Source organism: Pinus tabuliformis, chromosome 5_2, assembly GCF_031772625.1.
Source record: "Pinus tabuliformis cultivar Carrire ecotype Pingquan chromosome 5_2, CPIR1, whole genome shotgun sequence".
NCBI lineage: Eukaryota > Viridiplantae > Streptophyta > Pinopsida > Pinales > Pinaceae > Pinus > Pinus tabuliformis.
Genome location: NC_142306.1, coordinates 495,239,773 through 495,244,844, shown reverse-complemented (window position 1 = coordinate 495,244,844; position 5,072 = coordinate 495,239,773). Strand labels below are relative to the sequence as shown.

The following is a 5,072-nucleotide window of genomic DNA, read 5'->3' as shown; positions in this document are numbered from 1 at the left end:
GACCCCACAATTCGATTCCCTCAGCAGATCTAAACACAAGAACCAAGTCAGACTAGAGATCGATGAGTACATGGAGCAATTAAGGCGAGAGGCCACTAGGGATGAATTGGAGTTGATTGCACATAACATGAAGAAGTACATTGGTTGTCCATTCATGGTCAACACCATGCTACATATGCTTCAAGATGAGTTGGACAATGGTTCCAAGACCATATACCCAGAAGCTATGGAGGCAAGAGTCTACTAGAAGAAATACACCATCAAGGAGTTTGGGTACATCATCATGTAGTACCAATATTGGCATCAGTACACCACCGAGGAGCATCAAGCGGAGGTTGCCGAATTGGTCTTTCCCCAAACTTTGGAGTCATAGTGTTTGCCTTGTGAGGCTATCTCTAGCCTATTTTGTCTCACATAGGTACATGTGGAAAATGTATATTATTTCTGAATATGTTGTACGTGAAATTCCAAGTGTCATTAGTGGAATGTGAACAATCACTATGTAATGTAATGATTTATTTGTAAAGAGGTTGAACAATCATGAAGGTAGTCAAAGAGTGAAAGGGGAATGTCAAGGGTCACGTAATATCCCTCCCCTTAATAATAAATAATAAATAATACAAAAATAATAATTAATAATATAAATAATAAATATTAATAAATAAATCACTTAATAATAAATAATAAAAATAAATCATAAATGTTAAATAATAAATGATATTAAAAATATACACAAAGAAAATAAATAAAAATAATAAAAATAAAAATAGTAATAACCATACTAAAGCCCTAAATAAGAATAAATAGAAATAAAACAAGAAAACTATCAAAAAGAAGAAAATAAAACAAGAAAGCTAAAAATCAAAAGAAAGTTGCATGTAGACACATGGAGTGTGTGCATGTGGTTCCCATTCCAATGTTTGTTCTATTTAATAGATGGTGAGGAAGATGAGAGGCATTCCTGCATTCCATCATTCCAAGATTCTATCTTTCATTCTCTTGGGAGAATGGTATTCTAAGACTTAGGAGTCACTGGCAGTAGTACATTGATTGAGGGCTCAGGGGTGGCCAGTTGTAGCAAACCATTGCACAATTGAGCCTACGGTTGGGTGGAGAGTCATACCCAAAACCTTGCTGTCATCTGGAAGAAATCGATCATAGGTAATATAGGTATGTGCTTATTTGTTGATTCTGATTTTAATTAGGAAATTAATTTTATATTTACTTTGCACTGTTACATATGGTATCAGAGCAAGCTAAACCCTTAGGGCCTATGGGTATGTAAAAAAAAATAAAAATAGAAATAAAAAAATTCAGGATATTTGTTTTTGAAAGTTACAAGATGCTTACTTTCCTACGAGTAATTTCCATGGTAACTGAACTTTGGAATCAGGGTTTCTAGATTTCCGCAATTCTGATTTATTTTCATTAATTCATTAGCCATTTCTAACAATTGTTTGAAGGCTCTGCCACAAAATAAGTGGTGTGTATTATGATAGGCATAATATAAAGCTCGTTTATCATAATTTGTATATTTTCGTTCTGAAGGATAATTTGGATCTGTGATCATTTTGTTCGGGATTTTTTTTATTTGTTGTTTATTTAAATTTGGTATCAATATTTGAGTTGTCTCTAGCCCACAGACGACTTCCATGGCCTATGGCATATCAAATTGGCTTCAATCGAAATTTCAAAATCTAATCTAAAGTCAGACAAAGTTTAAATTTATAGCTGTAACTTTTTCTTACCAAATCGTATTGATTTAAGCGTTAACAAAGCCATTTATTGTTACTCTATAGCGAGAAATTTATTAAGAGAGGTGCTTCTAGATTTGAAGCAATGGACTACCTGTTTAACCCTTTGATTATTAAATATGAACCTAATTCCATACTAGACATAGGATCCTTTTCTCTTCACGCTGATCTTCATTTTGTGCAAGGACTGATCTTCCCTTGAGCACTCGTTTCCTTTTGATATTCAGCTGTTGTGGCCATTTTGCTCTCAGCTTTCATTACTTGGCTTCTCACAAATTCTTCATCGTTTTGTACCTGAGAAGAATAAGCATTGGTGCAGAGGAATAAGCCCTTGATAATCTGCCCCGAACCAGCAGCAATGGCCTTGCCCACCACAGTGTTATAATCTTCCACCCTCGGCGCCAATGCAGTCCAGTACGCCGCCTCCGGGTTTTCTTTCGAACCGCCCTTCGCTGATCTTGTGGATTTTGATGCCGCACCGCCTGTCGATTCCGCGTGTAATGAAATACATCTGTGTTGCTGTCCAGCAAATCCAAACCGTCTCCTTGTGATTTGAATGGATGACCTCCCTCGTCCAAATTCATTTCTTTATCTCATTATCTCAGTGTCGTCTTTATCTGCGGCCTCTTCGTCCGGCGGAGGGCGTATGGAGAAGAGGTAGTGACGGGCGTCGAGTTTGAGGGTGGGCTCATCCTTGGTGAGAGGCCAACGCACATCTTCCCCAACATTCACAAAAAGGGCGATTCCTGTATTGCCCTGAACAAGTCGAACAATGGAAAATTCGCCGCTTCCCAACTGCGGGCTGTCACTGACTTCTTCTCCCGCCTCCACCAAGTTCACCACTGCTCTTCCTGGAATCCTCACCAAATTTTCTTCAATAGAATTCTCTGCACATTCCTTATCATCATCATCTTGCATTTGCTGCTCTACTTCTGTGGCTGAAAGATGAGAAAATTGTTGCTGCAACTTACTATTCTCATCATCTTCTTCAAACACAGCAGAAGGTTGAGCAGGCTCAGTCGATTTGTTTCTGCCCTTCTTTTTATTAAAATAGAAGGTGTTCTTAGCCACCCACTGCATCTTCCGAGATGAGGTTTGGGCACTTCTCTTCTTATACGTTGGATGATTTTATTTATTTATTTATTTATTTATATGGCTATTTAATTTGTTCTTCTTCTTCTACTTCAGAAGAAAGGGCAATAGAAATTATCACCCCCTTCGTTCTATTGTAGCCTCTGTTTCAACCTCTATTTATTCAAGTGATTATACCATTTTCTACTGTTTTACGTGTATAATCTTGTATATGTGTCTAGTCAATCTTGCATATAAAAAATTTGGTCAGTGTTGTTTGATGTTTAAAAGAGTTTTCTGGCAATCTCATACAAAGGAGGAGTCAACATTGAGGAACAAAACGGATGATAAAATTAAAGTACTGATGAACCTTGGGACCTCTACTGCTGAATATGAAGCCAATCGATTAACTTTCATGAGGGGGCACGATGCATAATGTGAAATGTTGATTGGGGGTTCGGTTTCTGTACACATGCAAGAAATTTTATGTCTTATCCGGGAAATTATTATGGCTAAATGTATTGTAATTTAAGGGATTTGATATGGTGTTGCCTTCGTGGGCGCGCTTGCAGGCATGCCATATAATTAATAAAATGATTTATTTTGTGTTGGGGAGGAATAACCTTCCCAGTCATCCGATCTGGTTCTCGATCGGGTGGCGGTGTTTCTTCTTTATGGTGTGGAATATTTCTTTGATGGTTTGATTTCGTAAATTATCTTAGAATAGTCACAATAATCTCAAGATACACTTGTTTAACAATTTATTTTAAAACAGTCCATTTTTTCATAAGTAATGATTGCATAAACAGATACTTAACACAACATTTCAATTTATCTTTATCCTTAAAGTCATGAATCTGTAGAATTAATATGACATATAATGTTTCTTTCAAAATTCAATTACCTTCTTAGCACAATAATGCCACCAATATTCTTAAGCTTTAGTCATTCGAATTTGGATTTTACATTGAGACAATTCTCTAAGATTTATTCTGACATCATTATTACATTCTAACTCATGTTTTCCATGGTTTTATATTACAAAATTGTGATTGTTGATAATATATGGCAATTTATGGTTTAAGTATTGTGAATATTGATAATTTATGATAAAATATATCTTATTAAATTCATAAACTCTGATAATAACTTATTAACCTTGTTATTATTAGACCAATAATAATTTATTTTTTTTTTTTCTGGATAAAGATTATTCTATTAAAAATATATAAAAAAATTTACAGAGAGGATTAAACCTCTGAGGGGGCCGTAGCCTGCCCTTCGCCAAAAAGACTTTTGCAGATAGCAAACTTCATTCCTTTTACAAAATTGAGATTTTTAGAAGCGAGAATTGTAGTGAGCTTGAGAGACAAAAAACTAGACTGTCCTATATGTGATCTATGCTTCAGAGGTAGTTGATCACTTACAAAAATACTATCCTTTAAAACTGCTATTACAAAAAGATCTGAAACCAGACTTTTGACCTGAAGACTATAGTATTTCATGTTGATATCAAAAGAAGCTGGAGACATGCACCATGGAAACATAACACGAGTACCAGAAACCAGAAGAGGGATTGTTGTCATGGCATTTGAGCCAGAAGTCTTTAAACCTACGGAGGAGAGCCCGTCGCATCCATGTTTGCCTGGTTGGGGGAGCCAATCCAGGTCACCATTCCATTGTCTTCAGCTCCCATCATACTACCTTCTGGAGGAATAACAAGATTCAGAACACTTCCAGAAAGGCGCGCTGGTTCACAAGCAAGAATTTGCTCTTGTGGTGAAGCTGGCTGGGGTTGAGGGTCTTCCTAAAGGCCATCCTCGTGCTGCATGGAAGTGTCATTGAGGACTACTCCAGGCATCTCACCCTGAAATTCGCTGGTATCCTGAGACTGAGACTGAGCCCTGGAGGTGTCATCCGAGCTCATAAGCTCATCTTCCTCCTCCGAGAAGATAACAGTGATAGTGGCTGAGATTAGAGGCTTATTGAGCCTACTTCTGAACTTGAACCGGGTAGTTTGAAAGGAACTATTCAGAGAGGGCCGAGAATGATCAGAGGGCGGAGAGGATGGAGAGGCAGAGGCTAAAGGAGTGATGCTTTGAGGGGCAGAGCCACCATGACCCTGAGAAACTCCACGAGTACCAGAATTACTTCCATGCCGAGGGACGCTGCGTCGACGAGCCATTGCAGGGTGCGCAGGCAGCTTGGGTAAATAGGAAGACCGAAGCTGGGGGGAAGGTGACCAGA

The 5,072-nt window shown here is 37.8% G+C and overlaps 1 pseudogene; it reads right to left on the bottom strand.

Moving 5' to 3' along the window:
• Window positions 1-1,925: 1,925 nt before the first annotated feature.
• LOC149159862 (senescence/dehydration-associated protein At4g35985, chloroplastic-like) lies at window positions 1,926-2,834 on the bottom strand (annotated as a pseudogene).
• Window positions 2,835-5,072: the final 2,238 nt, after the last annotated feature.